The sequence below is a fragment of the Hemicordylus capensis genome, chromosome 1, assembly GCF_027244095.1.
Source record: "Hemicordylus capensis ecotype Gifberg chromosome 1, rHemCap1.1.pri, whole genome shotgun sequence".
Lineage (NCBI taxonomy): Eukaryota > Metazoa > Chordata > Lepidosauria > Squamata > Cordylidae > Hemicordylus > Hemicordylus capensis.
This window is the reverse complement of record NC_069657.1, coordinates 341096077-341117425: the sequence shown is the minus strand read 5'-3', so window position 1 is coordinate 341117425 and position 21349 is coordinate 341096077. Positions and strand designations below refer to the sequence as shown.

The window sequence follows — 21349 nt, the reverse complement described above, 5'->3', positions numbered from 1 at the left end:
ACTCGCTGCTTCCCACCCACCTAACCCCCTTAATCAACCTGGCTGTTAGCTGAGGTTAAGGGAGTTCTTGCACCTTTAACCTAGCCAGGTTAATTGTGGGATTAACTGGGAATCGTGTGATTCCTCAGGCTGTGTGCAGCCTGAGGACTCACAGAGACTCCCGTCTGAGGGGGGAATCCCCAATGCAACGTGTGTGCTGCGCATTTAACTGAGGGATGCCTGGAGGCTGAAACAAGTTCCAGCCCTGATCCCTCCGGCCTGCTCCATGCTTCACGGAGCTGCACAGAACAGGGCCTGCCCCTGTGGGTGCACGGGCAGTGCGCCGAAGAAAACCTGCTTGGTCATCTGGGGAGAAGGTAAGGTGAAGGCAGCCTTCACCGTACACCCTCCCTGCCCACCCAGGGCAATCGTGTGAACAGCCTCAGCCTTTCCATTTTGTTCTGAGTTCAGACACAGGCTTCAGTCTGATATCCATCTATGGGTGGGGGGCAGACTCAAAATGGAACTTCAGGAGCATGTTCAGCCCTACGTTGCTAAACAAACTAATTGTCTTTTGGCCACTATGTTAGCAACAAACTTGTAACATTCAGAATATTACAACCCAGGGTGGAGCCACCATTGTGCAAATGGGTTCAAAGAACCCAGGCCACTAATGGAAAGGGCCGCCAAAGCCCACAGGGGTGTGTGGCTCGGGCTCCGGAAGAGTCCTGAGCGAACTCCCCCCCCACACACACACCTGGGCTCCAGTGAGCCCTGAGTGAGCTCTCCCCTGTCCTTTACAGGCAGTGTTTGCTGCCCATCCACCTTTTATTTCCCTCTCTCCCCCTCCAGAGAGAGAGAGAAAGGGAAACAGATGTTGTCAGGCAGCAAGAGCTTCCTAAAATGACAGGGAGAACTGACTCAGGAGCCTGGGTGTGGGTGTGGGGAGTTCTCTTTGGGCTCCTCCAGAGCCTGAGCCATGCCCTGTACGCATGACTTCACATGCACCTGCGTCACCAGAGGGGCTGCTGGGTGGGCCAGATCCAGGCCTCCATTCGACTGGCTCCACACCTGATTGCAACATATATTCTACCCCTCCAACCTACCCACCCTTTTACTGGCTATGTAGAGTACCCATGTTGTGGGGACCGAAGGTCAATGATGGTTCCACACACCATGTAGGCAAATATGGTTTTTGTAGGTTACGGGGAAGGTAACACTACTACTATGTGTAGAATACAGACATTGACCAGCTTCTCTTATGACTCATGAAGCAGGCTTTCGTCTTCTGGGGGATGAAATTGGACTCAAACACCCAAACATTCACATGCCCATACACAAAGTGAGAGAGGAACTTGGTTTTGGCTGTGGTGGAGACAGAATTCTGGGCAGGGTGATGCACTGCTGAGGTGGTATATAAGCTATTATAGAATTTGAAGACTGGAAGTAAGTTTAAACAGTCATTTAGTCCAAATTACTGTTATAGAGTAGGCTCAATTGTAGCTGAACAACCCCAACAAGATGCTTCTCTGTCTTTTTTTGTTAATGCCCAGTGATGAGATAATGATGGGGATTCTGCACTTGCCTTTGTTGGTTTATCCCATTGGCTGGCAACTCTCATGGTTCACGTCATGAGAAATTTGTGTTACATCGTACAAATCTTATAAGATGGGAGAGAAGGAGAATGAATTCTGGGGACTATAATTATTCCCTTGTCTACAATAAACATTGGTTTCTGTTGGTTTACATTTATTGTAAACTCCTCAAAGATTACAGGAGTGCGTTGGCAGGCTAAAATCCAAATAAATAAATATTTTCATGCCAGCACCAATTCCAGTAAGAGCAGCCTTAGATGTTACCTGAACGTCCCAAGAAGAGGGCTCCTGATTGGTGTGTATATCCACTCTCAATGCTTTTGAGTAACATCCAAAGCAATAACACTGTCTTCTCTAAGGGAAGATGTCTGAACTACTTTTGTACCAGCATAAGCAGCATTTTCAATTTCTCAAAATCCCCATAAATTGTTGGCAGGTTGGTTGAGGCCTTGTTTTCAAAAACAACGCTGTACCTCCATTGCATAATTCTACTATCCATTCTGTGGCTTTATGAATTGTAATGATAGCATGTCACCCATAGATTGTGGGCTAATTATGACTGCCCGATAAAGGGCATACGATGATTGGCGTGGAAGCCAGGGGGCCAGCAGCCTCTGCAAACTAGCTGTAGTGAGAGAAGCAACTATTGTTGTGGAAGACCCACTGGGTGAACACAATCTTGCATTACATTGCATAAGACAGGAAGAAAGTGGTGTGAGTTGACAGGAAAAGGAACTGGGGTGGTGGGAAGCATGTGAGAACTGCAGTTTGGGCAGCAATCACAGGAAATTAAGAAAATCATCGAAAATCACTTTTGATAGACTTTGCAGTTAGAGAAACTTGGAGAAAGATACTACTGAAATCTCTTTTTCTTTCACATTTTTGCCCAGAATACAAAGCCAGACACATTTTGACTCAGCTCTGCTTTAAAATCCAACAGAAACATATCACTTTACAGCTCTAAAGAAGAGCCAGTGTGCTATATTAATAGCGTGGGATTTGGATGGGGAAGATTTGGGTTCAAATCCTTAGCTAACTCTGTGATACTGGACTGGGTCACCAGTTCTCTGCCTAACCGACTAATCAGTTGTTGTGACGAAAAAATGGGATCCCTTTCACAGGGAATTGCGAGGCTGAGTGAGCCCTTGGGCAAAAAGTGAAGATGAGTCCGTGCTCCCCTGTGCCCCACCCTCCCCTTGTGTCTCTTCAAGGGGGAGAGCAAAGAGCAAATTGTCAACCTTTTCCCCGCTTCAGACATTTGTCCCACTTTGTTCAATTGTAGCGATGCCCCTGCCCCTTCATGTCTACTGCCCTGTGTTCTCGGCAGAAAATGTGGGATACAAATGGAATTAATAGGAACAATAAAAAGGTCATATTAACCTGCACATAAAAAATTATCAAAGGCTACTTGGACTTGGATTTTCAGGCTATATCACCTATTACAAGGTCACCAGGATGCTGACTGGGGGAGTGAGGGCTCTGTGTTAATACTTTTGTTTTATGTTCCTTAAAACATATGCCAATTGTCTTCTGAACTGTATGGAATGTAGGTCAAAATTTTCTTTTCACTATGTTAAATTTTCCTTAAATTCAATTTTATAAGGGTTGTAAATAGAAAATATACTGGCACTATTCAAATTTTTAAAAACGTAAGAGTTGCAAGTAGAAAATATAGTGGCATTATCAAACTCACAACAAATTGACTGAGAAAAGCAAATATATTGCCTTAATTATCACAGATTGGAGGCACAACATGAATATCCTTCTAAAGTGATTAGTGAACCAAGGATTCCATTGTTTGTGTGCTAAAATAATTGCCAGGATAAAACTTGTGTGCTGTCAGTAAAGTAATTTATTCAATCCCGGGCAGTCATTTCTATTCATACTATTTTCTGACCAATTAATTTTCTATTTAGTTTGCTTCATTATACAAGAGTTGTATTTGTCTAGGACAACAATTGCCAACTGGGCCCTGCAAGCAGCATTTGGCCTACAACATAATTTTAACCTATTTGACCCGACCTGCAGGGAGTTCACCCCCAAGGTTCAGATGACTGACCAGGCTCAGAGTAAGGAGCAATGAGGATAGAAGACAAAATGAGGCGGTTCCCACGATCAGTGGGAACTGCCAAAATGAGGTTAGTGGGGAGAGCCCCCAGACAACCCGTCAGTCAGCTGAGGGCAGCCAAACCGGCCACCCACACAACTGCCAGCTCTCCTACGGAGCCGACAGGGGCTGGGGAGTTCAGGGTTGTGCAGCCCCGTGAGTACACAGGGCATGCTGGAGAGACCCACGAGCCAGGAGGCTGCTTTTTAGCCTCCTGGTCAGGGGTCTACTCGTGAGTTGCCACGCCACCAAGCCACGCAGTGGCAACTCACGATCGGAAAGCCCAGGTCAGTGGAGTGCTCACTCCGCTAACCTGAGCTTAAGGCAGGGCCAATCAAGCGGGTTACCCACGTTGACTCAACCGGGCTCGGCTGCGAGCCCGGTGAGTCTCATGATCAGTGGGAAGTGGGCTAAGCACCCTTAGCTAACTTTCCACGGATTGTGAGAATAGCTTCAATGTCTTGCTGCTCCACAGATTCCCCACCCCCACCCCAAGAGTTGCATGAAGGGAAATGGCAGCCAATCAGCCCAAGAAGAATCACATGACCTGAGGAGTCAACAAGGTCCCTTTGGGCTCCATAGCCAGGGCTGACACTTGAGGTTTTAGCATTCTAGGCAACATTTGACTTTTGCACACACACATACCCAGCCAAGAAGTGCAGAGCCCCAGCTTTAACCTGAGCCACATAGGCTACTCATTTGCTGGGTTGAATGACTGTCATAGCCTGGGCTGCTTTGAGGATACAGTAGGAGAGAGTTCCCAGTCTATAATGGGGGTAGCACCTGTACCACTTAAGAATGGATGCCCCAAGTGACTGCTTAGGTCTGCCTAGTGGATGGGCTGTCCTTGCCTATCACAGAGCTCCTCTGGGTTTGTCTCCCCACTCAGGTCTCCTTGTCTCTAGAAAAGGGGGCAAACAAATTTGCCTCACATTACCTCAGGGGTGCACAACTCAAATGCCTCAGTGGGCTGAATCAACCATGACTTCTTGTGCAGGGGCCGAAGTCATTTTTCAGCACATTAATTATTAATTTAAAATAAATTAAATAAAAATATTAATGAATGTGAGGAGACAGAGGGTTGGAGTCAGGGGGAAAGGCAGGATGATGTCAGTGGGCTCTGGCCCAGGGTGGGGAAAGTCTACTGTTAAGAAGCCAACTTCATTCAGCTGCTGCTGCTGGTCAGCAGGACAGACCAAGAGCTCTTCATGGTTCCTGCTGTTGCAGCAGGATATTCCTATCTCTGGGTCAGCAAAAAAAGGCCTTGAGGGCCAGATTTGGCCCCCGGGCCATATGTTGTGCAGGTCTGCTTTACCCTCTTGTCTGCCTGCTCTGGAAAACAGAGGTGCACTTAGCCATGGACCTTGAGGATTTGGTCTGTGGCCTCCTGTCTCGGGGGGGGGGCTCCAAATGTTTTTTGGGGGGCCTCCCCAGAGCCCCACTGCTGCCCCTCACCTATCCCACTGTTGCCCCGTGCCCACCGCACTGCTGCCCTGCCATGCAAGTTAAGGCTCATTGACTGAGGCCACCTGCTGCTCAAATGAAAGGTCGACCCATTTGTGGCCATTTTGGGCTTCTGCGCATGCAAGCTCATGAGCAGATGTCCGAAATGGGCTGAAAATGGGCCAACCTGTCATTTGGGCAGTAGGCGGGCTCAGGGAATGAGCTTTTGCCACCGCCTCCACCTCCCTCACCTTGATCTCCCTTTGAGTGCCCTCACACCCAACCGGCCACCCTGTCACCGCTGCATCCATCCCTGCTGCACAGTGGCAGTTGAAAAAAAAGTTTTAAAAAGAGATTTAACTTGCCCCTGAATGCCCCCCCCCCCACTTTTGGCGATGGGAACAGAAGCCCTTCAGATCTGGTGCTCCAAAATTACCAAGGTGTGCCCTTGCCAGAAAAGGCCACCAGCCCATCCTCAACCACACCATATGCCTCTAACACTCAGAGCCCGGTTTGCCTGCTCCAGAACTTAACCATCAGCCCACTTTTGACCATACCCTCTGTCTCTGGCTCTTTGGATCCTCATCTGCCTACGCTGGAACCCAAATCTTGGTCTCTTCAACTGTGACTCAGATCTCACCCAGGCGTGAGACTTCCTATCATGGTTCTTTTCTCTGCTCAAAGCCTACTGCTTTTATAGACATGCACAGGGAATACTCTTCTCTATGCTGTATTCAATCCCATCAGTGATGTCATGGCCTGGGGATGATCCAGGCTCTGTGCTTAAAAAAATTGGCTTCTCCTGGTCTAGGCAGTACTTCAAGTCACAGCTCTCAGATCTGATTAACAAAATTTAATTTTTGCATCTTAAGAGTACAAAGCCAGCTTCAGAATCAATGTAAATATCTTTATTTACTCCCATTCCAGATAAAAAGAGCATGCAACCAGTGTATATCCAGCGGTTGAAATAATAGTTTAAACAGACCACTTAGTAGGTTAGTATCTATAAAACAACAGATGATTTAGTTGTAGTCTTACATTGCTGTAGACACTTTATATGTAAATACAAGAGCAATAGACCCTGACAGACACTGGGTGAGGTCAAGTGGTAGAAAGGAAATAGAAAGTATAATAAATACTCAGTTTACAAATGAATAGATTTAGACTTAAAGTGAAGTTACATACAGGATTGAAGATTATCAGCATATTCAAGCTGCTAAAAATAAAGTGTAAGGCTGTTTTTTTGTCAGGATGTTGTATCGGACTCCCAACACCCACCCATGACTAGAGTTCATGCACAATTTAAAAGGGGTACTTGAATGTGCCACCATCCTACCTTTTATCATTTCTGTCTGTCCTATCTATCCACTAAAATCAGCTCCCTTAGTTGGGTGTAAGGGCAGGCCTCTAATAATGCGTCTGCTCTGGTAGGCATTTGAAAAGCGTTAATGACATTTCACAGCTGGTGTACAAAAAGACTAATACTGCAGATGGGACTAGGTTGCTACTCCTATTGATGAGTGAATACAATTGTTGTGGATTTCCAGGGTGTTTTCTCTTAACTGCGCTGGCAGGAATGTTTAGTACAAGCTTTTCATTTCTTTTCCCTGTTTTCCCCCTATCTTGTTTTCCAGGAATTTGTTTCATCATCAGTCTCTTTCTTCGTGTTAATGTCTTCCGTCCCAGAGCTGCTGCATGTTGTGGAGAATGTTGCAAGCCACGGCCCTTCAAACACCAAAACATACAACCATGAACACATGGAGAAATGCTGGTCTTTGAATGGTTTGCAATTTAGAAAACATGCAACCATGAACACATGAGGAATGGAGGGTATTTGAAATATTCTCAGCTTGGAAACTTTGCTCTCTCCCATCAGCCCAGCTAACTACACCATAAGATGAGGATTGCTTATTCCTGTTCTTTGCTCATCAGAATGCTGTAAACTTGATAACACGGGTTAAGCTCATTCAGAACCATGTTTCACTTCTCTCCATTTAGTTTGGAGAGATGTCAACACAAAGGCATATGACATTAAGAATCTGTAGAATCAACATTTCATCACACACACACACACACCCCACCCCAAAGCAGGTTGACCTTTCCTGGTCATCTTAGTTTGTATTCAGGCAGGTCAAAAAGTCCTCACAGATTGAAAAATAAACCCAACTGTCAATCTGAATCACTCTCTGCCATCTTTTTATTCTCTTTTGCTGTATTATCTGGTCAAAGACTAGTCTAAAACAGCCAGAATACAATGCAGCCGTCAGTCATTATGGAGTGTTCTTTCCTTAATTGACTTTATGTTTTCAAGCCACCTTACCTGTTTCGCCCTCTCTTCAAACAAGATAACTTAAGTGGATTGTAGTCCATGAAGCATTATGACCAGCCCTCTGGACATGGGGATTATCATGCAAATTAAGTGTCTCTAGTTCAGTACTCTATCCCCAACGATGGCTTGCAAGTTGTCCCATTAAAACTCATTAGCAGGACAAGATAGTGGCAGCTGTCTCTGCTTCAAACTGCCTTCCTTTCTGCAGATCAAAGATTTTAACATTGTTTTAAATTAAAACCATTGGCTGACATACTGTGCAATGTTCCATGTGTCTTTTTAACAAAAACCTGTTGGTAATTATGCAAGAGTGCTCTTGTGCAAAACACAAGAATTGTGCAAACACTGTTGTGTGATGGATGGGCATTATTTCCAATAGCCGCCCATTGTGCAACTGCATTTGTACAATGCATGCATTTTGCACAAGAGGGCTCTTTCCCACCCATTTCATTTAACAGAACATGGAACATTGCACAGAACGTCAGCCAGCCACCAACAGTACATGACTCAATTTCCTTTAACCAACCTTCTTCTGTGGCTCCATGGAAGGTACTGAAAAATCTTGCTGTTTTAAATGTGTATTGATTCCTATTCAAATAGGAAAGTATATTGTAACACTAGGAGCAGCAAGGTGGGCAGGAGAAGGAGGAGTTGTCCTCAGAGAAGAAAAGGACCATTTTCCTATACAGACTATGACAGACAGGCCAGGGCTAGGCAGTTGTGTGTCTCCCACTTTTCTTGTATAAAGAAATTGACAATAGATGTTCTTTGGGTCTGGTTAGATAAGAATAATGCCAATAGATGATGCTCTATGTGCCTACATTTTGCAATAGAGTTAAAGCAGGCTTTTTGCCAAAATGTGCCCACTGGCGTTCAAAGAGAGGGAATGTGGGTAGCTTGAAAGCAGAATGTTTATGATGGATCAGAGACAAAAATGTCCAGGCTTGCTGCCATAGAGAGGAGAAGGGGAAAGCTTGCAAATCCTTTGCAGGGGGGGAGGGGGGGGAGGTGGAAAGCCCCAACGTGTTCATGGGTAGTGTTGTGGTGTGCAAGTTAGATAATGTAATGCTTTGGATTTGAAACTAGCCTGTGAGTTCCAAACAGGTTCTCCCTTCAGCTCATTAGCAGCAGGAATGCTGTAGTGAGTGGTTTTCCTGTTGCCAGCATGCCTGCTATAAAAGCTCAAAGTCCCCATAATGAAAGAAGATAAATCGAACATGCAGATTTCTGTCTCCCATTTTTCAAGGCAGACAGTAAGCCTATGGTATTTTCCACGGAAATACCAGGGGAAGAGTGCTTTCCGGAGGAATTTCCCTCCTAATTCCAAGGACAAGAGTAAGGCTTTGAATATTTAACATCATAGATGATAATATCCATGCCAGCTGGAGTGCTTGGCATGGGATTATGTTAATCTGGGAATTTACATTTTGAGAGGCTGGAGCTGACACAAAACAGATTTGTTCATTGTTATTAGCAGTTTGTTTGCCATTCTTGACAATATGAGGGGTCACAGATTAGGTGCATAAGAGCCAAGATGGTTGTACGCTCAGCTGAGTACCAGGATGCTGTTTTCCTCAAACAGTTCAGCACTACAATTATTTCAAATGTAAAGACTGACTTTGCACCACACCTTTCTCCTTGATACACATCAAGAACTTGAGAGCTTGTAAACCTTTTCACTGAAAAGGGAGCTGAAAAGACCCCCAGAGGTTGCCCACTTCATACAGCAGAGAAGGAATGATTTATGAAAACACTAGAATGAGCTATCAGGCGATATAAAGTTGTCAGTTAATAACGAAACACTTGACAGTTGGAAATTGTTCCCTCATGCTGAAGAAATTTGAAAACTGTACTTTGAGGTACATCCTTTCCCAACCCCCCTCAGTGTCTTGGAAACTCATGATACAAACACAAGCCTTCTCCTCTCCTACAAATATTGTCATTTTTCTCTACAGCTTAAGAGCTCAGGAAAGTATTTCAAGTTGGCATTCATGATTTCTAGCAGGTAGTTTTCAAATAAACTTTGCAGGCAACTCAGAGCAAATCTAAGAAAAAGCAGGTTCTTATGCTGTTATATACAATAATGGTTATACAATACTGAATGAAATTAAATTACATTAATGAATACATATAATGGAAGATGGTTTACAAACTTTCAAGTAGACTTCAAAGAGGAATGGAAGGAACATGACAGAGTGGTTTGTGTCATTGTGCTGTGCAAGGCATGTGTTATGACATTGGTTTAGTGGCCTTGGTGAGACTATGTTGTACACACAGCTGTTTGTTCATTATAACACCCCAATCACAACTTAATTTTTAAAATGTATTTTAAAAGCTTCTATTCTGCTTTTCTCCAAAAGGGCCCAAAGCAGTTCAGAACTAAACTCAGTAAAACAATCTTGGAACACATTGGCCAAAATCCAGACTAATGCTGTGTATTTGCAGCCAAAAAGAGCACACATGCAGAGGCTGCCTGCTCGCTTCCAAAGTGCAAGTGCTTGAGTGTGGGGTGGGCAATTTTCACCAATCTCCCCTTTCCCTGGGAGTGTTCTATACAATGCATAAGTATGTCCCCGAGGATCACACAACCCTCAGTGACATGTTTGCATGCTGCACAGAATGCATCCAGGGGAAGGGGAAATTGACAAAAAAACCCTCACACACCCATACTTTGAGCATCAGCACTTCAGCAGCACTTCATGCAGCCACAGCAAGTATATGTGTATGTGTGTTTGCTGCACATACACAATGATAGTCTTGATGTCAGCAATTATCAATGATAGCAGCGCTGCAATTATTTTAAAAAATAGCATCTTCACACTACATCAAAAGTTTTCCTAAAAAGTCATGGCTTCAACTGCTGCCTAGAAACACACAGTGGGAGGCATACTGTAGCTGACCTGCATGGGGAGGGCATTAGGGTCGGAGCTCGGGGCCGGTTCAGGATTCTAAATGTATAATAATAAAGAAATAATATGCTATTTACACACAGTCGACCAGATGTTATTGACACTGGATTTGGTACTTTAATTATCAGGCCCTTACCAAGGGTCTAGGATAACTAAAGAAAAATTAAAGATATAGTTGTAGTATTCATGCTGTCCCGAGTAGTGTGGTCTTCTGTGGTTGATGTGTTGTAATTTTATTGATGCCCAAGGTGTCGAGATGGTGTTCAAGTTCCTTTGGTACTGCACCAAGGGCACCAAGAACTATTGGTACCACTATTGTTTTCTTTTTCCAGAGCCACTCAGTTTCAGTCTGAAGGTCCTTGTATTTAGTTATTTTCTCCAATTGTTTTTCATCGACTCGTCTATCCCCTGAGATTGCAATATCAATATCTATATTATTGTTGTTGTTGTTGTTAGCTTACTGGCGGGCCTCGCAGCCTCAGGAGGATGCTGCCACAGCCGGGGGGTGGGGGTCCTCTGGAGGTTTCCTAACCCCTGCCCCCCAGTCTTCTATGGTTGTTTTCAGGCCGTTACAGCCCTCTCCATGGTTGCAACGGCCATTTTGGAGGCTGCCACACATGCGCTCTGGCCATTTGCAAGACGTGCACTGCAGAAAGCTTCCAGAGTACTGTATTTGCACAGCCATCAGGGACATACTTCTGGATGGTGCAGGGCATTCCCAAGTGGACAGGAATAGGATAAAATTGTCCCCTATTCTCAATGCTTCATGCTTTGCTACTCTGGAAGCTCTCTACAGTGAGGGTACATCTTCCTGGCCAAGGTCCACTTTATTAATTAATTAGGATATCAGCCATTGAATATCTCATCTGTAGGCATGAGAATTGCTGAAAAGCAAGTATTTTTCTTGTTAATGATTTTTATAACATTTATAATGTTCCTTATTGCCTGCTAAAGTCTGGTGGTATGAAAATAATCTGGAATTTATTTTCAACGAGAAAAGATAACATATCAAATGAAAGTAGCCATTATAGTCCTGATGGTTTCCTTTTTCAAAATGGCACATATTTATAGAAGCTTTTACATGCTCATGGTACCACATATAAAATCTTCTGAGTGCTCTTTATACCTGCTGATTTTATATGGGCATAAATAAATTTTGTATGAGAGCATATAAGCTAATGTTTAACTTGTAATTATAATTTTGATTTCTTGGTAGTTAACTGTGTTTTTATATGCTTTTTGTATGTTTATATAATAACATAAATATTTTATAGCACTTTATAGCATTTGTGAAGTTACAAAAGTGCTTTCCAATCCTTATCTCACAAATGATGATATTTGCCTTGGATTATACTTTTTGTACCATTATAAAAATTGCACTGAGATTTTATAAATCAATAAATTTTATAAATTATGACTTAGTCATAATTTCATCAGAAATGTGGTTTATTTGAAAGAAAAAACATGGGCTGACATACTGCACAACATTATGTGTGAGTTGTGATATAACATTACCGTAGTTGTGCAAAAGCACTGTTGTGATGAATACAAAAATTGCCAAATGCCACTGCACAATTGACAGCCATTATTTCCAGTGACCATCAATGACTGCATTTAGTGCAATAGCACTCTTTTGCAACTTAATGGATGTTACATTGCAACATGCACATAACTTTGTGCAGTATATATCAGCCACCGTTTGCTTTAGTTCCTTATCTGTTAAGGCTTTAAACCCTTTCATTTAGGGATGTTCACAAACTGGTTCGGCACTCATTTTGTGGAGCACCAAACTGGTTTGGAAGTCTGGTGTTCGAGCCAGTTCGGAGGTGGGTGGGGGCTTTAAGGGGCAGGGTGGGTGCCCTTACCTTCCCCTCTGCTGTCCCCCTGCAATCAGTCAATCAATCACTCATTGTCGTCATCATCTGACACACTTCAAGAAGTAAAATGGAGAAACGGAAGGTCTGAGCCCTTCTGTTTCCAATTAGCTGGCCAAGAGATGTCAAGTAGACAGCATTTTATTAGGAGTTGGTCATCAGTTGTGTGGGGCCGAGGAGGCAGCCTGCGGTCCACATATGTGCAGCTTCCGCTGATTTCCAACCCCCAGTGTTACTATAAGGGACTTGAGAAGTCAAGCTGCAGAAATGTGACACTTCATTTCCAAATCACAGTTTGTAATATATTATTCCCATGTTGGGCAGGGGTCTGGATTACAAGGAAATACTTTGTTTCAGTGGAATTTAATATTTTCCACATCTCATTCAAAAGGATCAGCACTTAATAAGAAAATGTAGGTGTGTTCTACGTCCTCCTCACATCAACTTTTTTTAGAAATGAAAGGAATGCAATTTTGTGGAAAGCAGCATGAACTAAAGTTTGATACAGCAATAACATTCACAGTAGATTTACTGTATTTGGTAAGAGAAAATAAGCAATGTTCTACAATATACTATTCATTTGAAAAAGCACTTTTTTCTGCATGAGGCTATCAAATGACAAACTTTTTCCAGCTTATAAGGAAATATGGCAGTAGGAAATGTGGCTAGAAAATAATTGGTATTTAAAAAGAAAGTGCTACTGTTTGCATTTGGATGTGTCTGGGATGGGCCTCCTCTAACAAATGCCACTGTTTCAGTTTCTAATGCATCCTTGGACATCCCTGAGAGGATATTTGTTTAGTGTAAAAAATTTACAAGTGAGGGCTGGGATTGAGGATGGGAGCTAGTGACTTGCTCAAGACCACTGAGAAGATCCGAGCTGTATTGCAAACCCAGATACAGATCTAACATGCTCTGATCTACTAGGCCACAGTGATTTTTATGGTGGAAAATGTACTTTCCTACTTTTTCTTGTCCAATACCTGAAAGAAGCAGAGAGTCATCCTTTATGAGAGTCAACAATGAACAATTGTTCTTTCATTGCCTTGAAACACAGAGGCATATATCTGCATAGGTTCCAAGAATATTTCAATAACATTTCATGGGGGCTATGCATTGCTTGATGCATTATAGGAAACCTAAGGCACTACCTTCATTTTCTAGTACCTTTAGTACTGGAGATATTCATTTTCTTGAATGGAGGAGGAAGAAAGGTTTGATTTCATGGTTTTCTTTTCTCAGCACTGAGTATAATATGCTATGCTATTGCTGCTATAACTATCTGGTTTTGCTGGATCTCAGACTGACAAAGGCAGAACTTGGGTTCCTTCCTTCCTTCCTTCCTTCCTTCCTTCCTTCCTTCCTTCCTTCCTTGAGTTGTGGTTTGGTCGGTTTTTGAGATAGTGTTGTGGTGAGAAATGGACAGTGGCTGCTGCTGCTGCTGCTGCGTGTGTGTGTGTGTGTGTGTGTGTGTGTAATATATTTTGGTGATAGCTGTGATAAGCTCCATGTCTGGCCTTTAGACTAACAGGTGCTTCATTCACTGCTCTGGTCTGCTCTGCAATCTGTATTGCAAGGTATACTCAGTCAAAAAATATGGCTGATGTTGCTCCAGTTGAGCTTATGGCTATGCCTGCTGTTAAATAAGGGTGCTGCTGTGGCAGCTGTTGCAATGTTTGGAAATATTAATGTAAGGAGTCATAACTGTGTGTAAGAGAGCAACTTGTGCCAATGATGTTACAGCAGCACAGGCACTATGACTGGCAGTGGATTCTGGGTCAGTGATTCTTTTTTTAGCCATTTTGGGACTTTGAAATGTGTGTTCTGTGTAGGGGTGTGCATGAACCATTTGCTGCTGAACCAGTTCATCTCAAACCAGGCCGGTTCAGCAGCTTGATCATGAACTGAACTGTGGGCATTTAAGTCTGTGATCAAACCGAACCACGCATGGTTCAGGCAAACCAGTATGGCAGCGTGAACGTGCAGCTGTTCAGGGATGGAGAGAAGTAGTAAAGGTCTTACCTAGCTGGCAGAGTGGCTGGTGCTGCTGCTCACTGCCACCCCGGCATGGCCCACATGATGTCATGTTAGGAAGCTGCCCATGTAGCAGCAGTGCAGTTCAAGAATGCAAATGGCATTCATGAATGCACAGATCCCACACAAATGGCCTCTGTGCCTCCGAGGAGGCCGGAACCATGCGGAATTTGCCTGGTGGGCCTCCTAACAATGTAGTGTGCACACTTGGGGCCATACCAGGGGGACAGCGGCAGCACCGGCAGCCATGTCAGCTGGGTTAGAGCTTTAGTACCTCTCTCACCACCACTGCCTGGCCTCCACTTAATTTGTATCCAGGACCATAAGAACATAAGACTATAAGAACAGCCCTGCTGGATCAGGCCCAAGGCCCATCTAGTCCAGCATCCCATTTTGCACAGTGGCCCACCAGATGCTGCTGGAAGCCACAGGCAGGAGTTGAGGGCATGCCCTTTCTCCTGCTGTTACTCCCTGCAACTGGTACCCAGAGGCACCCCACCCCCAAGGCTGGAGGTGGCCTACAGCCCTCTGACTAGTAGCCGTCAATAGACCTCTCCTCCATGAAGTTATCCAAACCCCTCTTGAAGCCATCCAGGTTGTTGGCTGTGACCACATCTCGTGGCAGATAATTCCACAAGTTGATTATGCGTTGTGTGAAAAAGTACTTCCGTTTGCTGGTCCTAGATTTCCTGGCAATCAATTTCATGGGATGACCCCTGGTTCTAGTGTTATGGGAGAGGGAGAAGAATTTCTCTCTATCCATTTTCTCCACACCATGTAAGATTTTATAGACCTCTCTCATGTCTCCCCGCAGTTGTCTTTTTTCTAAACTAAATCGCCCCAGGTGTTATAGCCTTGCCTCATAAGAAAGGTGATCTAGGCCCTTGATCATCTTGGTTGCCCTCTTCTGCTCCTTTTCCAGTTCTACAATGTCCTTTTTTAGATGTGGTGACCAGAATTGTACGCAGTACTTCAGGTGTGGCCGCACCATAGTTTTGTATAAGGGCATTATAATATTAGCAGTTTTATTTTCAGTCCCCTTCCTAATGATCCCTAGCATGGAATTGGCCTTTTTTACAGCTGCTGCACATTGAGTTGACACTTTCAACAAGCTGTCCACCATGACCCCAAGATCCCTCTCCTGGTCAGTCACCAACAGCTCAGTTCCCATCAGCATATACTTGAAGTTGGGGTTCTTTGTCCCAATGTGCATCACTTTACACTTGCCAACACTGAACCGCATTTGCCACTTTGTCGCCCATTCACCCAGTTTGGAGAGATTCTTTTGGAGCTTCTCACATTCTGTTTTGGATTTCACTACCCGAAAGAGTTTGGTATCATCTGCAAATTTGGCCACATCGCTGCTTACCCCTGCTTCTAGATCATTTATGAATAAATTAAAAAGCACTGGTCCCAGTACAGATCCCTGGGGGACCCCACTTCTTACTTCCCTCCATTGCGAAAACTCTCCATTTATCCCTACCCTCTGTTTCCTGTCTTTTAACCAGATAGCAATCCACACATGTACTTGTTCTCTTATCCCATGACCGCTAGGTTTCCTCAGGAATCGTTGATGAGGAACTTTGTCAAAAGCTTTTTGGAAGTCCACGTATACGATGTCAACTGGATCACCTTGATCCACACACTTGTTGACACTCTCAAAGAACTCTAAAACGTTGCTCAGGCAAGATTTACCTTTGCGGAACCCATGCTGGTTCACTCCCAGCATGGCCTTTTCTTCTATTTGCTTTACAACTTTATCCTTGATGATGCTTTCCATCAATTTGCCTGGAACGGATGTTAAGCTAACCAGCCTGTAATTTCCCGGATCACCCCATGATCCCTTCTTGAAAATCGATGTTACATTTGCTACTCTCCAGTCCTCTGGTATAGAACCTGATTGCAGGGATAAGTTATCTATTTTAGCAAGGTGGTCAACAATTTCACATTTGAGTTCTTTGAGGACTCTTGGATGGATGCCATCTGGCCCTGGTGATTTGTTAGTTTTCAGTTTTTCCAGACAGTTTAGAACATCATCTCTCATCACTTCTATCTGGCTCAGTTCTTTAGCCACCATCCCCAAAAAGCCTGGTTCAGGAACAGGTATATGCTCAGTATCCTCTGCCGTGAAGACGGACGCAAAGAACTCATTTAGCTTCTCTGAAACCTCCATATCCTCCTTAATAATCCCTTTCACTCCCTCATTGTCTAATGGTCCAACCGCCTCCCTGGCAGGTTTCCTGCTTCTGATGTATTTAAATAAATTTTTGTTGTTCCCCTTGATGCTTTTAGCTAAATGTTCCTCAAACTCTCTTTTCGCCTCGCTTATTGTTGTCTTGCATTTCTTTTGCCAGAATTTGTGTTCCTTTCTGTTCTCTTCATTTGGACAGGCCTTCCAATTTCAGAAGGAAGTCTTCTTCCCTTCTATGGCTTCCTTGACAGTACCCGTTAGCGATGCTGGCATCTTCCTGGACGTAGTGGTACCGTTCCTCTTTTGGGGTATACAATCTAACTAGGTTTCTAGTACTGTGGTTTTGAGTAAACTCCATGCACTCTGGAGCAAAGTGTCTCTCCTGATTTTCCCTTTCAGCTTCCTTTTCACCATACTCCTCATTTTAGGGAAGTTTCCTCTTCTGAAATTCAAAATGTCTGTGTTAGACTTCCTTGGTGATTCTCTCCCCACATATATGCTGAATTTGATGGCACTATGGTCACTGTTCCCTAAAGGGTCGATGACACTGACTTCCCGCACCAAATCCTGGGTTCCACTCAGAATTAAGTCCAAGGTTGCCTTCTCTCTGGTCGGTTCCAAGACCAGCTGTTCTAGGGCACAGTCATTTAGCGTATCTAGAAATTTGACCTCTAGCGTATCTAGAAATTTGATGTGTGGGTAATTAAAGTTACCCATGATTACAACCCTGCCTCTCTTTGACGCCTCCCTGATTTCCTGCTGCAACTCCCAGTCACTGTCAGCATTTTGATCAGGAGGGCGATAGCACGTCCCCAGTAGCACGTTCCCTTTCAGGCCTTGTATTGTCACACACAGGGTTTCTGTGGAGGTCTCCAGTCCACTCAGGTTTTCTAGCTTGTTAGATTCTATGCCTTCTTTAACATACAGTGCTACTCCACCTCCAAGGCACCCCTCCCTGTCCTTTCTATAGAGTTTATATCCTGGGAGAACAGTGTCCCACTGGTTCTCACTGTTCCACCAGGTTTCTGTTATGCCCACTATATCTATTTCTGCATTAGCCACCAAGCACTCCAGCTCACCTTTTTTGGCTCAGAGGCTTCTGACATTGGCATATAAGCACCTATACACCAAATCTCTCACCTGATGTACGCTATCTTTCTTTTGACTCTTTGACCAGCTGGCACAGTCTCCCGTCTGCTCTTTATGTGGTACTGCTCTGTCCCCTTCTGTTTTATCTGAATCCTTTGCACCCTCGCACTTTAAAGGATGGCTTTTGCCGAATGGGATACTGCCGAGCTCCCATCGGCTGTTCCCCAGGTGTCATTTTAAAAGCTGCTCTGCAACCTTTTTGATTTTAAGTGCCAGCAGTCTGGTTCCCTCTTGGTTCAAGTGCAGCCCATCCCTTTTGTACAGGCCTTGCTTGCCCCAAAATGTATCCAAGTGCCTAACCAATCTAAACCCCTCCTCCTGGCACCAACGTCTCATCCACACATGGAAACCCCTCAGCTCTGCCTGTCTTACTGTACCTGCGTGTGGAACAGGTAGCATTTCTGAGAATGCTACCTTGTGGGTCCTGGACTTCAATATGCTACCTATCAGCCTAAATTTGGCTTCCAGGACCTCCCGACTACATTTCCCCACATCGTTGGTGCCGACATGCACCACGACAGCTGTCTCCTCCCCAGCACTGCCTAAGAGCCTATCTAGACGCTGCGTGATGTCCGCAGCCTTCGCACCAGGCAGGCAAGTTACCATGTGGTCAACACGCGGGTCACAAACCCATCTCTCTATACCACTAATGATCAAATCACCCACTACAAGGAGGCCACCCCCCAGAGGAATATCTCCTGTGTGAGAGGATATGGGTTTATCATCCATGGAAGGGGTCCCTTCTAAAGGAGCATTTCCCTCTTCCTCAGACCGATGTCCTCCTTGCCCGAGACCCTCATTCTCCCTGACAGCAGAGGAGCTATCAGCCCTTGAGTGGGATGTCTCTATCACGTCCCTGAAGGTCCCGTCCACATTCCTCTCTGTCTCTCTGAGCTTCTCCAGATCTGCCAATTTGGTCTCAAGGGAACGAACTTGCTCCCTGAGAGCCAGGAGCTCCTTGCACCGAGCACACAACCATGACCTCTGCGCATGGAGCAAATAGTCATACATATGGCACTCTGTGCAATACACTGGGAAGTGCCCCCTCCCCTGCTGGCCTTCTATCTTCATACTGTTTTTGTTGGCTGTTTACAGTATTTAGAGATAGCTTATTAGAAGGATAGGTCTCAGCTGTAATGTTCAGGTATTTACTGTCCAACCAGCCTTTCCCAAGAATATGAGGAAGGGATTTGTACTTACGTTCTCTTCTCCACCAGTCTCCTTGTGATCACTGGGGTTAGTTCCAGGCTCCCCCGCACACTTCCCGCTAAACTCCTGCAAAACTCCTATGCTCTGTTTGCTATGCTCTGTTTGCTATGCTCTGTTCGCTATGCTCTCGGTTATGCTCTTGGCCCTACACCTCTTATGTAGAGAGTAGTTTTCCAACTGACACAGGATGTGAGTCAAAGGAATGTGGGGCCTCCCCCAGCCCTAGCTGACTCCACCCCCTTCTGGCAGGGACAATCAACAAACACTGGAGTTAGCTAACCCTTGCAATTTCTAACCCTTGCAGGGACAAACACCGGAGTTAGCTAACCCTTGCAAATTCGAACCCTTGCAGGGACAAACAACAAACACCAGAGTTAGCTAACCCTTGCAAATTCTAACCCTTGCAGGGACAAACAACAAACTCTGGTTATCTAACCCTTTCAAATTCTAACCCTTGCAATTACAAACCCACACACAGAGACTAGGACTCAAAACAAAGATTGTAGATTATCCTGACTGACGTAAAGAGCATCAATGCACTGATGCAGCAGGACAGCAGCCTAACAGAAATTCCCAACTAACTGCAGTGGTTCAGGGTGGAAGAAGCATTTTTTAATGCTCTCCCCTTCCCCAGGAAGCCCTTTGTGCCATCCAAAAATATGCCCCTGAGGGCTGCGCACCCCATGTGCCAACACACCCTAATCCACAAGACAGTAGGGTATTCAGTTCCCTTTTAAAGGAATTTTTGAATTGTTTAGACTCTTTGGTGTGTAATGAATCTTCATAGGGATGCATTATGATAAAAAGTAATAACTCACCAAGGTGTCTGAATAATTCAAAAATTTCTTTTAAAAAACCTGAGTACCCCACTGACTTGTGGGTTGGGAGGTGGTTGACTCCCGATGTGCCCTACCCCCCAACCCACTTTGGACCACCTTGGTGCTACTCACAGGGAGTAATTGGGCCACTTTGAATCCCTATTATTCTCTATGGCAGAAAAAAATTAAACTCACTCTTCAAACTCAAACACTTCAAACTAAAAAATTCCTTTAAAAAACCACCTCTTTGCCTGATTCCTTTGGGGTTTGGGTGGTAGTTGCCACCCATGGGACATGATGCAATGGCAATGACAAAGGAAAAATTGAATCTCGAATCGATTTGAATCAAATCTGGGGAGATTTTATTTGAGTTCTATTTTGGCCAGTGGGACAGGGGAGATTCATTTTGAACTCGAATCACTCGAATTGATGAGATTTGAGTTGAATAGCTTCAACTTCAAACTGATTTGCACATCCCTTGCAAAAGGCCCTCATGGGACTTAACTGTGCTTTGCTACTCTACAGCCAGACAGCTTCATCTCCAAAATATCACCCATGGTGGCTGACATACTGTGTAGAGTTACGCACATGGTGGAATGCAACATTTGTGCAGGTGCATAATACTTCTGTTGCTCAAGCACAAAATTTATATAGACTTGCACAGCAGTGAAGACATTACGTATTATGTCTTCACTATTGTGCAACTCCATTTGGACAATTTTTTGACTTGCACAACAGCACTCTTGCACAACTGCGCAAACATTATAGTGCACCATGTACATAACATTGTGCAGTATGTCAGCCACTAATGAGATGAGCTATACATTTAACACACCCATCAAAATGTTTCTGTGTTTTTCTTACAGAAGATGAACCCTCTGCCCTCTCTTCGACATCCAATATGCTGAATTAGGTTTGTATTTCTTCTTTGAAACTATTTATTGTAACCATAATACGTGTAACCATAATATCTGTATTTTTCCATGAATACATAGGAAATCATGAGCAGACTTTTATAGATTGAACAGAAGAATATGTCCAGATATTTCTTCCAACTAAAACGTTATCTCTTCCTTCAGCCCTGTTGGTTTCCAACAGTCTTTGGCAGTTTCTGGGTATCTGTTTCCTGAGTATGCAGCAGTGTTTGTATGAAGGTGGCAAGGTTTGGGAAATGAACTCAGGCCTCATAACTATCTATCTCCCATTGCAGTGGCAGCGCATGAAAATGACAAGGTGATTTCAGAGCTCTACAACAAAGTTATCCTCAGTTATTTTTCATGTGTTCCTTAAGAGTGGGAGAAGATAGTTTAAAAAGTTAGATGCAATGGCTGCAATTAGAAATCATTGGAAATTCTGGTCCACACCAATTAAATGACATTATTATATTATATTATATTATATTATATTATATTATATTATATTATATTATATTAATTTCATATATACTACATCATGTTGCTGAGGAAAGTGGGAGAGCAGTTTATATCATCACTAATCTTATGTATCTGGTGCAGTAAGGAAGTGATTATGTAGCTTCAAGCCATACATTGGAGAAATGAGAGGAGACAGAACAGCAGCTCAGCAAACACAATAAAATAATTGAAAAAATGAAATAACGATGAATAAGGCTTCTGTGTCTTTTTGAATCAGAGCACTATTGCAACACTAGAATTTATTACTAACATTATGAAGTGAGTTCATTATTAGAGCTT

At 43.9% G+C, this 21349-nt stretch overlaps 1 long non-coding RNA gene across 1 annotated transcript in view; it reads left to right on the top strand.

Annotated features, from left to right (window-relative positions):
- The window catches only part of LOC128348740 (uncharacterized), a 161677-nt gene extending 141127 nt beyond the window's left edge, over positions 1-20550 (top strand). Inside the window, exon 4 of the long non-coding RNA XR_008318289.1 lies at positions 20504-20550. This is a non-coding gene — a long non-coding RNA (uncharacterized LOC128348740). The remainder of the gene's footprint in view (positions 1-20503) is intronic.
- Positions 20551-21349: the final 799 nt, after the last annotated feature.